Source organism: Panthera uncia, chromosome C2 (genome assembly GCF_023721935.1).
Source record: "Panthera uncia isolate 11264 chromosome C2, Puncia_PCG_1.0, whole genome shotgun sequence".
Taxonomy (NCBI): domain Eukaryota; kingdom Metazoa; phylum Chordata; class Mammalia; order Carnivora; family Felidae; genus Panthera; species Panthera uncia.
Genome location: NC_064810.1, coordinates 86,365,630 through 86,379,422, shown reverse-complemented (window position 1 = coordinate 86,379,422; position 13,793 = coordinate 86,365,630). Strand labels below are relative to the sequence as shown.

Sequence of the window (13,793 nt, the reverse complement as noted above, 5' to 3'; positions counted from 1 at the left end):
TCTTAGAGTAATCAGCGAATTAAAATTCCTTCCAGTTTCTTCTAGTCTTGGATGGTACCTAGGCTGCAAGCTCTAAAATGCTGAACTGTTCATAAGCAACCTCCCTTGTTATGGCCACAAAGGGTAAATAATGATAGACAAGCACTTCTGCTCAAAGCTCGGCTTTAAAATAGCATTTTGATAAGTTCAGGCACACCTCAAAAGCGCAGCTTATGGAAAAAGTATATCAAAGCAAGCACCATGATTAACCATATCCAGATGAGAGAAAAATGTGTTGACATTTCAGTAAGAATGGTTTCAATTCAAGCCCCCCCCAAAATCCCCATTTATACTTTCTAGTCAGCCAAAATTTCCAGCTGCATGGATTCTCTAGTGAATGAACAGGCCAGCATGTAGAATAAGGTCACTAAAGAATGTGCCAGTAATCACAAACTGTAATTAAGCGGTAATGGCCTCAACCTGAAGCTTTCTTCAGGATTAATGAATACCTGAGAAGCTAGTGGCCTGAGGCAGCACTCATTCTGTCCAGGATGCCCTGGGATAATGTGAGTGCTATAAACAAATGTGTTTCCAGCTTAAATCATCCCCTAAAGTTACCTTTTCCACTTCTATGTCACAGAGTTAGATTTTTTTTATGGCATTCATTGTGGAAAAAAAAAAAAACCACAAGTTTAATCAAGAAAAGAGAAAGAAAGGATTGAAATTCAAAACCAGTAGAGATTTCTTTTGGGTAGTGGGGGTGGTGAGTGTGAACTATATTTAGAATATTCAGACTTCATTTTCAGCTTTGATATGAAACATAGGGGTAAGAATATTTATTACATGCCAGATTATACACATAAATTTATCACTTAGTAAATATGAATAAATTATAATTATTATCAATAACTGTTATAATCATCATTACTATGGCTTTTAATGCCTTAGCTTAACTAATGAGAAGAGAGTCTGGAGCAAGTAGAACATCAGGTTAGTAAGTAAGGCAACTATCAAAATATGAGCCATCATTTATTTGCTGCTTACTCTAAGGCAGGTAGCGTCCTTTCCTCTGTGGGCTGAGCATCATCATCTCCATTTTATAGGTAAGGAATCTGGGAATCGTGGAGATTAAGTAAGTTGTCCTAGGTCATTCTAATTAGTGTAGAGTTTAGGATTGAAGCCTAGGTTCTTCTGACTTTAAGACCCAAACCCAAACCACTATGCACTCTGACCTCACTGATATGAAAGGTCTCGATCAATCATTTGGAAATGATGAGATAGATTTGTCAGGGTGACATTTCCAATAGAGACATGAAGCTAGTGGTGAGTGATTGAAGTCATTAACATGATTTTAAGGGAAACTGCTATGTGTATCAGAGGTCTTAGCTGGGAAAAATTCAGGAGTGACAGAGATATTTAATGTAAAAATCTGCTCTGTATCATATCATATCATATCATATCACATCATATCATATCATATCTCTTGGTATGAATGTAGTAGAAGCTCTGACACAACCACAGTTTCCAAAGCATATCCCACAGTCCCACTAGCCACACCAGAGTCCACCATGTCTGAAATTTCTTTTTTTTTTAATTTTTTTTAATGTTTATTTTTGACAGAGAGAGAGAGACAGAGCCTGAGCAGGGGAGGGGCAGAGAGAGAGGGAGACACAGGATCTGAAACAGGCTCCAGGCTCTGAGCTGTCAGCACAGAGCTCGACGCGGGGCTCGAACTCACAGACCACAAGATCATGACCTGAGCTGAAGTCGGACGCTCAACCGACTGAGCCACCCAGGTGCCCCTGAAATTTCTTTAATAAAAGACTGAGCTTCTATTTTTTTAAATGAGAGGTTTAATATGTAAACATGACTAAGAAAAATACCAAGTAAACATATCCAGAAAAGTACCATTTCCTGAAATGGGAAAAACTGCTATTAGCACTTTTCTTAAAGGAAAAGTGCAGGAGGCTAGTTTACCACTTGAGGAATTAAGTACTGGATTATAAAAAAAATCCTATGTATTCTAAAATAAGGAGGGGAGTGGTAAGGAAGGGGCTATTTATTTCTCTGCCACAGAAAAACATGGAACAGATAAAGTAACCAGATACCTGCTTCCCTATTTTCATCTCACTGGTCCCAGAGTGGGTGGCTGGGCATTCCTCCTTCCTCAGGATGGATGGACTAGATGACAGAGGGGACACAAAATATTCTTTGATGAACTAGTTGACTTCACTGAGCCTATATTTTCAGGTGTGTCTTGTCCTTTTAGGGGAAGTGACAGGTTATAGTAGGGTCTCAGAGCCTCCTCCAAAGACACAAAATGTGAGGAGTCCATTTCACCTCCAAACTTCCTCTGACCCTGTGTAATAAGCAGATCTGATCCAAGATGTCCCTTTCTCCCAGGGATGTTACGTTACTATCTCAACTGATGTAGCTTACCTAGGAAGACAACCTTTGGCAAAATTCAAGCAAACAAAACCTTTTCTAGAGAGGTCTCAAATACTAGAGCATAATTAAGTTTGGACTATGCTATGTTTTATGAGACAAAACATACTCATGTTCTAAACTAAACTTGATGTGACCTCTGCCATTCTTTTTCCAAGGAGAGAAAATTTAAGAGGAAATTATCAGTACAGCTGAGCCTGCTTTATCTTCCTTCTTTTTCAAAGTCAGATAACCACAAACACAACTAGAAAAATCCATTCAGGCAGGAATTACCAAATTAGGAGAGTAAAGCATAGTGAACAGAGAGAAAAGAGTGAAGTCATGGACACAGGTGACTAATTTTACCTACTTTGTAATAAATAGGGAGTCTTGCAGAGTTTTAGAAGCATATTATTATCTTACTTTTCAAGCACAATGGCCAAGATGGCAGGACAGAAGAGTGGCGAATGTTTGTAATGAGTAAAGCCTGTTTGGAAAACTGACATTGAGGCAATAATGAGAAAAGAAAAGAGGGGGGACAGGCGGATAAAGAGAGAAAAAGAGAGTTACTAAAGACTTTTAGTAAGAGTCACTGAATTTCATATCTTTGCTGAATTATGAACCACATACAAACTAAGGTCAGGCCCTATCTAAGCCCCACTGCTAGTTCAGATTCATCCCACCCCCATCCCCCAAGGCCTGGGCTCCCCTGGTACAAGATGAATGTTCAAGGAGGGAGAGAAAGGAAAGAAGAAAATCCATTCTCAGCATCTGGTTGCAGAACATAGGAGAAAACAGCATAGTGATTCTGTGCCAGCAATATCCATCGCAGCCAGCCCACTCAACTGACACAGTTACCTAAAGAGCATGGCCACAACGCTTAGCTGTCAGTTCTGGAATTAGCAAAAGACCCCAGATGGGAATTCACTAACCAGTTTCCCAGGAGGTTCAGGGAGTAAAACTCTATCATCTCTACAATTGTAGACAGTCCTATCCCTCTTAACTTTCTTCTCTAAGCTATTTCTAATTTGATGATTTGCAGTCAGAGGTTGTCTGTAAAACTTTGGGGAGGGGCAGGGGGGTAATGCATATCCTCTCCCTATTCCAGATCTAAAGAGTAAGAATGCTTAGGATGAGGGGTATCTGTATGTGTATTAAAAATAAAAAATTAAAATGACTCTGAAGCACATGCCAAGTTAAGAACCAGTGTCTTAATTTCCTTGGTCTTTCTTCAGCTGATAAAATCCAAAATATCCTCTCCATCTCAGCTACTCTTTGGGATATATTGGTTTTCAATCTTGCTTTTAAAACAATGACACCTTGTAAGGAACATAAAATTCCAAACTGAACTACCACCTCCCTATTCTATTAATGCAGCCTAAGATAATATTTCTTCTCCTCTCAACATTAGCAAAAACTTCTAGGCTTTTACATATCTCTTTCACTTGTTTGATCCTGTGCTGCTGTATGGGATGAGGTTCTTTCAGAGAGGTCCTGCAGTACTTTCTTCAATAGCCCTTAAGACTATATTGCTGAAGACCAAACTGCCTAATGCAGCATCCTATCTACTCCCCTTCTTGTACATGCCTTATAGCTTCTGGTCTGCCACAAGCTCTTGTTTCCAAGTCAGGCTATGTAATTTATGGCTTCTTCTATCTTCTCTCGACCTTCGATGAAAAAGGAAGAAACTGCATCACAATTCCATCTGCTGAGATCAATTTGGATCAAGATTCCAGTGTTCACAGTATATTCCAAATCCATTCTATTTGTGTATTGATCAGCCTCTCAGAAATCTCTTGATCCCTAATCTTGATTAAGATGTTGAGGGCATGTTATTATCAAGCCTATTTCAGATCAATAACTGCCTAACACTTCACCTCCTTCCAAAGGGTGAAATCAATAAAAGAATTCACAAGGAAAAATATCCATCAATAACTTGGATGCTCCACAGGTCAGACTCACAGAATCGAATCACCTTATCCTCTAGGATACAGCCTCTTGATGTATAATGTTTCTCCTTTGTAAAAAGTCATGCTAGAAAGATTTTATAGCTCTTGAAGGAAATAGTTATGAGATACTATCATAAACTAGTTTATATCAGAGCCCTGCTGAAACCACAGGTAAATAATTTATTACTGTATTAAAATAAAAATGATGCCACACACCTTAACATCCATCCATCCATCCATTCATTCAATTAATGGATACTTATAGAACACTATGCATCAGACAGGCATTATGCTAAGCATGGAAAACAGAATGAGGGCCAAGACAGAGCTATATTCCCTTACATCAAAGAGCTAAAAGTCCAACAGGGGAAGAGAGACATCAAAGGAGAAATAATAAAAAACTATCCTATCTAGACTAATGAGGAGTCCTTCTACTACATTAGACTCCATCACTATGACACCATATAATGAGAAGTATATACGTTGTTGAATTTTAAAATGCTTGTGGATACACACATTTGAAAGGAATATAGAGAAACTAAAATGGTTGCAAGAGAGCACCTCCTGGATGCTGACGTGACTTGAAATAATGCTATATGAAAAGCAACTATAGGAATGGAGATGATTAGTCTAAAGAGGAATGAAAATTTTAGTCACTAGACCTCTGATGGTTGGAATGTGGCAAAGGGAGATGACCTTGTTTACAGGGTCTTAGGGAGTTGAACAGATAACAATGATTAGGAAGCCAGATTCCATCTCAAAAGAAGAAATGTTTTTATATCAGGATTGTATCCAGATTGAGTGCGCTTCTCAAGAAACAATGAGATTTCCATTAGTGGATTATTTCATCACACATTGTCTCCTCTCTTACAAGGATATTTCAAAAGATTTACAATTAAAAGATGGGCAGTTGGATTAGAGGGTTAAAAACCCTCCCAGACCTGAAGCCCTCTATGCTGGAGTCCAGCTCCAGCAGGTCCAGGGGTTCCCGAAGGATGAATGGCATCAGCGAAAAAGTGAAAAAAATAAATAAAAAATAAAAATAAAAGTGGACACAGACAACACACAGCAGTGTGTTGAACTGGCCACTTTATTGTAGCAAATGTGGCATTATATTTGTTAGCAATTTCCTTGTAGCATGCATCATCTATGTGTTCTGGCATTACCTAATTCTAAAAATGTTCCTATATGTAATCACCCTCTAAGGTATAACATGGTTATTTTCTCATAATGCTCCCTCCTGCCCTTTGCTTATTGATTAATTTCTTACATTACTTTCATTATGTATCTATGTTTATCTATAATCTATAAAGCATTTGTTTTGCTGTTTTCATGAAAGGTCATCTATCTCTCAACATCTCAAGTGGAACAGTTACAGGGACATGACCTCTTAGTTGTTTCCCTGAACCATTTGTGGCCTGAGGAACAAAAGTATTCGCCTCAGTCCGAGGTGCCAGGAGGGGGCCAAGAGGGCCTTAGGAACCCACGCCTTATGCATTCTCAGAAAGACAATGCACCTAGGAACTAATGAACCATTCTGTACCTTAACCTACTAGGTTCAATCATCATCTGGAACGCCTTCTGGGGGCTAAGTGGGTCTAGGGGTGGAGTAACTTGTGCCCATAGATACACTCCTTTGTTGCCGGAGTGGGGCTTTTAAATCCATTTATTCCTCCTTTGCTGGCAAACGTATGAGGCTACCCTTCCTTTAGGTAGAGGAGTCTTTATAGAGGGTGGAAAGGGCTAAACGCAGGGCTGCACAATTTCCTTGCGGAACCTTATTTCCTTCCCCAATGGTACTTTTCCCAGGGGGCCTGTCGAGGGCAATTCCCCAACAGACAATTCCCCAGGTACTTTTATTAAGGCCAAATTACATAAAAGCAGGAGTACAAGAAGCTTCACTGTCGGTGGGCCGCCTGCAGTCCCAATCCATCCACCGCCCGGGCCCTGCCATCAGGCTGGTTGGATAGCTCGGCTTCTGGCACCTATAAGTCATATTTTATATATTTTAAACTGTTTGATATATACAGAATAAAACCCTGACCTCTTAAACATGTTAACTATCTCTTAATTATAATGCCAAATTTCTGTTATTTCCTTTTAATGGACTATTCAACCTTATGTTATTTTATACTATGGGGATACATTTTAAATTATAAATTAAGCCCTAATAATTCACTTTAACATGAAGTTTTGTGACTATTTTAAACACGTTTTAAAAATAGGAAAAATCTTAGTGACAACACTTCTGCTAATGAGAAGGAGGTGAAGGCGAAATTTCTCAGATTATTGTTTTCCAGCAATAATGCAACTGGTTTACCTTGGAGAAAGTAGTGGAGTTTGAAGGAAGGTCCTGTGACTGGACAGAAGAAAATCTGAAGACAGACATACCTAAATGTCTATTAGAGTCTTTAACATTGTTCTGTGAAGATGACAGCCAGGCCCAGGAAATCATTAAGAAGCTGGAGAAGAATATAATGTTCCTTAGCCAGTGTACAGCATGAAAAGCCAGGAGGGCTTAGATATTGGGAGCTATTGATCAGGCAAGCCAGGTTAGTAAAGCAGTTGAAATGATGACTCAGCAGGGAGAAAATCTGAAAAATAATGCATGCCAAAAAGCATGTTGAACTGGAAGAACCAAAATGGGTTCTTTTGCAAAATGAAAGGTCTTTTAACTTTCTTGTCAATGAAGATGACTGCCAAGTTCAAAAAAAAGTTCAACTTTTTTAAACATCAAGCCATTTTCTCTTTGAAGAGTGACCATCATCTCTTTACCCAGAAATATTGGAAATTCAGGAATGGTGACTGGGATGGTCAAACAGTTGGCGTTTTGGGGGATCATAACAAAGAGAGCACCATCCCTCATTACAAGGATTTATAAGCACCTATTCCCGGGCAGATGCTGAAGAAGAAAAATGTGAACTAAAAACTAAAGGTGACTTGGAACCATCTGAAGAAGAAACAGTAGAAAGGACAAGAATGCCACATTAAGTCTTTCTGCAAAGAGAAATAATCCATCAAAATGGTCTATCTCATGTTTTTATGACATGATAGAGCTCCCTGAACAACAAATCTCAAGACTTCCACCAGAAAGACTACTAAGGAGTGCCTGGGTGGCTCAGTAAGTTAACCGACTCACTCTTGATTTAGGCTCAGGTCATGATCTCATGGTTTGTGAGTTTAAACCCCACATAGGGTTCCTTGCTGACAGCGTGGAGCCTGCTTGGCATTCTCCTCTCCCTCTCTGTCTCTCTTTGCCCCTCCCTGCTTGTGCTTACTCTCTCTCTGAAAAATAAACTTAAAAAACAAAACAAAACAAAAAGACTACTAAGGCACTTTGGCTTTTGTTGTATTCATTGCACTGTTTGCAGCTTTGATGGGCTTCCTCATAGTCCAGTTTCCCCAAATGTCTCTGGATGCTGCTCTCACAGAGGATGGGGACTCCTGGATGTCTGTAGAACATATCATGCATCCATTTCTCAGACTTTGACACAATGAGCCACCACCAGTGCACCTACAGCACATCCTAATATGCATATCTTGATTTGTAAAGTTTCAGTATAGGAACTTCATAAATTGGTAACTTTCAGCTGGGAAATTATAGCATGGAACCAGAGGTCCTCAGAATTGTTATAAGATATTTTACATTTCCTTTTTATGAGATTACTTCCCCAATTAAAATACAATGGGGGGGAAGCTTATTATTTTAATAAGCTTTTTGAGAAAGAGATACATAAGATATATATTATTTGTTAAAATTTAACAAAATAAATAAGCATTAAAATCTTAAAAAGAAAGAAATAAAAGAAAAAGCTCTTTTGAAACCTGTGTCAGATCTATACAAGTAAACCCTAGCCTCTTTAAGAAACTACACAAAGTCGCCATCACTCAATTTCTGAAACTCCTATTTAGAAATTACCTTCAATAGCCCATTCTATTGAATAGCTTCACTGGTAGTAAATTATAACCCTCTGAGGTTCATGTTTTGAAGTAGCCAAAAGTCATTTAAAGTTAACTTCTGAGAAATAATATTATGATACCAAGATTAATAAATTATTACCTATTTTCCCAGCCTTAAATTTCATTTCTTCTTTCTGTGGAATTCGCATGTAATTCCCCTCCTATGGCTATATTTTCACCCTCTCCAAGGACAAGTGTCCTTGTCTTTCTATACAATATAATTGAAATATTTTGTTAATACTTCATTTCAGGAATTGCTTAACCCTATTCCATACAGAGGATGTATCTAAGTCACCCTGGAGCCTTTAAAAAACCATTGAGGATTCACTCGATCTTAGTAGATCCTGGGAATCTCTATTTTGAAAAAGCTACTTCTAATCACTCTGATACTTGACCGAGTGAGGGACTCTATGTTCTATCATCTTATTCCAACCACATTTTTGCCTTCATCCCACCACTTTTTGAACAATAGATTCCTGTAGGGAAAAAGCAAAGAATTTCAAATCCAGAACACATGGATTTTAACCCCACACGCATGGTTAACTAGCTGACTATAGGCAAGTGACAACTCTTCTGAACAGGGATATATTAATAGTTCATCTGAAGAACTACTGTAAGAGTCAAATTAGATCATGTATGTAAAGCACCCAGCATAGTCAGTGGCATATAGGAGTTTAATAAAAAGCAGCAATAATTGTCAATTTCTCATCCCTACTCAACTCTACATGTTAAACTCCATTTCTCTAATAATTTATTAAATTACAAATGAACTTGAAGGTACCACAGGTATCCATAGAGACTTCAAGCTCTTGTCCATTCTCAAAAACACTGGCTCCCATATAAGTGAACTTGGTCCCTTGAAAACAATGAGATATTGGGGCGCCTGGATGGCGCAGTCGGTTAAGCGTTCTACTTCAGCCAGGTCACGATCTCGCGGTCCGTGAGTACGAGCCCCGCGTCAGGCTCTGGGCTGATGGCTCGGAGCCTGGAGCCTGTTTCCGATTCTGTGTCTCCCTCTCTCTCTGCCCCTCCCCCGTTCATGCTCTGTCTCTCTCTGTCCCAAAAATAAATAAAAAACGTTGAAAAAAAAATTAAAAAAAAAAAAAGAAAACAATGAGATATTGGGAAATATGAGAATATTAGTGCTTACATAAGAAAAATAGAAACTTTAGCAGATAAATAATTTACTTTAATTTATAAAAACCATAAGAAAAGTTGAGCATTGAATTAATATATAACAATTTCACAATCTAACTTCAATCTTATTCCTTCTGAATATGACCTTTGAGTTCCAAAAATATCCATTTTTGTGGGAAAGGGTACAGTTAATACTGTGCACCCTAAATTTGGAAATTCCATTCCTTTAATCCAAGGGGAGGATAAATGTTTCAAAAGGAAGCTTACTGCTTAAGTTTCTGACTCTTCTCAAACAAATATTAGGAGTGAGTACCAGAGTTCAGAAACGGCTAATATGGGTTTGCTTTTAAAAACTTCAACTTACTCAAATAGACTTTTGTTTGTCTACCTCTGCCAGCAATCTAAATGCAGGAAAAACCAGAATGTATATGCTTGGTCATAATTCTTGCCATAGTTTTCTTGCTGGTCACCTGCAATCCCATTTCTTATACAGTTGCTCCTATCAAGGCTTCTGGTTAACACCCAACCTAGAACATAGTGTTTAATAAATATCTATTGACTCTATAAATGAGTAAATGGGTGCTATGGACCTATGGAACAGGTATTTAACACAACCTCTAAAGGGAAAGAAGAGTTTTGGGAAGAGATTAAATAAGAGTTGAGTCTTGAGAATGAATGGAAGTTTATTGGGAGGTTGTGAAACATTTTGAGAAAATAGCCAGGCAGAGAGAACTACATGAGTTCAAAAAGAAGAAAGAGCATCTTTATCGTGAGGACCCACAAGCAATTATTCAAAGCACGAGTTGGAGATAAACCTGAAGAAGTATGCGGGACCCAGATGATGAATGATTTTGATGTCACATTAAGAAATTTAAACTTCACCCTCTAGGTAATGGTTAGTTACTTAATATAGTAGAAACATTTTTTAAATTTTTTTAATGTTTATTTTTGAGAGAGAGAAAGAGAGAGAGAATGGGGGAGGGGCAGAGAGAGAAGGACACAGAGAATCCAAAGCAGGCTCCAGGCTCAAAGCTGTCAGCACAGAGCCCAGTGCGGGACTCCAACTCACGAACCATGAGATCATGACCTGAGCCGAAGTCAGATGCTTAACCAACAGAGCTACCCAGGCACCCCTAGAAATATTTTAAGGAATGAAATAATTTGATCAAATAAATGCTTGGTTTTTTTATGGATCACTCTAGTAGATATATGTTGGATGGATTTGAGGAGAACAGGGAATGAGACTTGAGTATGGTAAAATGTTCAATAAAGATTTGTTGAAATAATGAAGGTGAAAGGACAGTAGTGATATTAACAATTACCAGCATAATATAAAATTACACAAGTCAACATAAAAAAACAAACAAACAAATAAATATAATCCAATTAAAAAATGGGCAGAACATGTGAACACACATTTCTCCAAAGAGGACATCCAGATGGCCACAGACACATGAAAACATGCTCAACATCACTCATCAGGTAAATGGAAATCAAAACCCTAATGAGATATCACTTCACACCTGTCAGAAAGGCTAAAATCAAAAACACAGGAAACAACAGGTGTTGGTGAGGATATGGAGAAAAAGGAACCGTGGGTGGAAATGCAAACTGATGTAGTCACTGTGGAAAACAGTATGGAAGTTCTTCAAAGAACTGAAAATAGAATTATCATATGATCCAGTAATTCCACCGCCAGACATTTACCCAAAGAATACAAAAACACTAATTCAAAAAGATATATGGACCCCTATGTTTTCTGTAGCATTATTTATGACAACCAAAGTATGGAAGCAGCTCAAGTGTCCACTGATAGATTAATGGATAGAGAAGAGGTGGTACATATACAACGGAATATTATCAGTGATCAAAAAATGAAATCTTACCATTTACAACAATATGAATGGAACTAGAGGGCGTAATGCTGGGTGAAATAAGTCAGAGGAAGACAAATGCCATATGTTTCACTTGAATTTAAGAAACAAAATAAAGAACAAAGAAAAAAGAGACAAACGAAAAGATAAATATAGACAACAGACTGGTGTTCATCAGAGGAGAGTTGGGGGGTGGGTGAAATAGGCAGAGAGGATGAAGAGTACACATATCACAGTGAGCACTGACTCATGTATAGAATTGCTGAACCACTATGTTGTATACCCGAAACTAATGTAACACTGTATGTTAACTATACTGAAAATTTTAAAAAAGATGCTCACCCCAAAATTAAAAGAAATCCCTAAACAAATTAGGATATTAATATTAAAACAAAGATTAAAATTTAGTGAAAGTATATTATAAGGTATCAAGTTTACAACACAAATTATGCAGAATTAAAAAATACAAAAGCCATGGGGAATGGGCTCATAACTTATTTTTAATCTGCAACAAAAGATTGATTTTTCTAACAACAAACTTAGAAAGTGATTGAATATATTTTCATTCTACAATGTCATCATTATTGGGGTATTAAAAAAGCTTTTTTTTCTAAAGTGTGTGTGTTTCAGTTTATGGATTCTCACTTGCTTTTTCAAAAGCTAAAAACAACAGCTGAGGGAAAAAAATTTTAATTAAAAAATTACCAACTTAAGTATGATGATGATGATGATGATTATATACCTAACATCAAAAACTTTATATGCATCAAGTCTTATGCTGGGCAGTTTATTTTATTGTCTCTTTAATTATCACATCAGATCTATGAGGAAAGTCCTTGTATCATTACATTTTGCAGACAAGGAGTCTGAAGTTGAGAGAGGTTAAAAAATGTGTCTGATCACCCCTGCAGTATTTTTTCCCAAGATACACAGTTTAAGAACAGAATATATCAGATAAAACCATATTGAGGATAGTACCTGACTAGTACTTTTTAAAAGTGTCACATTCGTGATAGATAAGAAAAGGTGGAAGAAATATCTATTTTTCTTTGATATTGTATTATGGTTCTATAAGATGTGAACATTAGGAAAAGCTGGGTGCAGGCTTTATAGGAACTTTCTATTATGTTTGCAAATCTTTTGTAAGCATAAAAACAGTTCAAAGTAAAAAAGCTTTTAAAATTTGTATGTGTCTATAGAACATGATAGGGAAAATATAAGACAAGCCTGAAGTATTTTGTAGTGTTAGAAAGCAAGGTAGTAAACACACACACACACACACACACACACACACAGGAGACCATCTGAAAGAACTCCCAACAGCCTGAAACAATTTGAGCAATACATAAATAACAATAATGATGGATTAAAGCCAAATATTAAAATAAGTATCTATGAGTCCACACTAATATAAAGAAATGATTGTAATATAAAGAAATGATTGAATAAATAGCTAAATGGGGTTTAAGAGACAAATCTTCCTTATAGAAGAATTCCAAATAATAAATGTAGATGCAATGAGGGAAATAGAAAATTACCGTTGGAATACCATGTGACAATTGCTGCAGGCAAGTGCTAAAATTAGTGGGCAGAACTTTAAGGATAAACAATATTTTCATATCAGCAAAAATATTTCTATAAATTGTTTTCTTTTTTTAAAAGTATATTTATTTATTAGAGAGAGAGTGCACATGTATGCAAATAGGGGAGGGGAGAGAGAAAGGGAGAGAGAAAGGAAGAGAGAATCCCAAGCAGGCTCTGTGTTGTCAGCATGGAGCCTGACATGGGGCTTGATCCTAAGAACTGTGATACCATGACCTGACCCAAAATCAAGAGTCAATGCTGAACCAACTGAGCCACCCAAGCACTCCTATACAAATATTTTTTAAGTCCTGTGGTGGTTTTAACATATATCCACTAACTCTTGTATACTTTTCCTCAAAAAGGTGGAACATAATTCTCCTTCCCTTGGGTGTGGACTGAACTCAGTTACTCACTTTTAATATATGATGGGGGGGGGGGGGGCCGGGGAGTAATTTTATTGTAAGCAGACCTGGCAAAAACTGCCTTAGCCAAGTGATCAGGGTTAACATCATCAGTTATAAGGCATATTGATATCACATACCTCAGATATGATGCAATGAGAAGGCATTTCAGCTCTGCAATATTTTTTCCAAAAATTTATAATCCACTCTAATAATGAGAAAATATCAAACCCACAAGAGACTTTCTACAAAACACCAAACCAGTACTCTTCAAAAGTGTCAAGGTCATGGGGCGCCTGGGTGGCTCAGTTGGTTAAGCGTCCGACTTCGGCTCAGGTCACGATCTCGCGGTATGTGAGTTCGAGCCCCGCATCGGGCTCTGTGCTGACTGCTCAGAGCCTGGAGCCCGTTTCAGATTCTGTGTCTCCCTCTCTCTCTGCCCCTCCCCCGTTCATGCTCTGTCTCTCTCTGTCTCAAAAATAAAT

At 37.7% G+C, this 13,793-nt stretch overlaps 1 pseudogene; it reads left to right on the top strand.

Annotated features, from left to right (window-relative positions):
* LOC125921594 (inositol 1,4,5-triphosphate receptor associated 2-like) overlaps positions 1–7,896 on the top strand; it is a 44,315-nt pseudogene extending 36,419 nt beyond the window's left edge.
* The last annotated feature ends 5,897 nt before the right edge of the window (positions 7,897–13,793 follow it).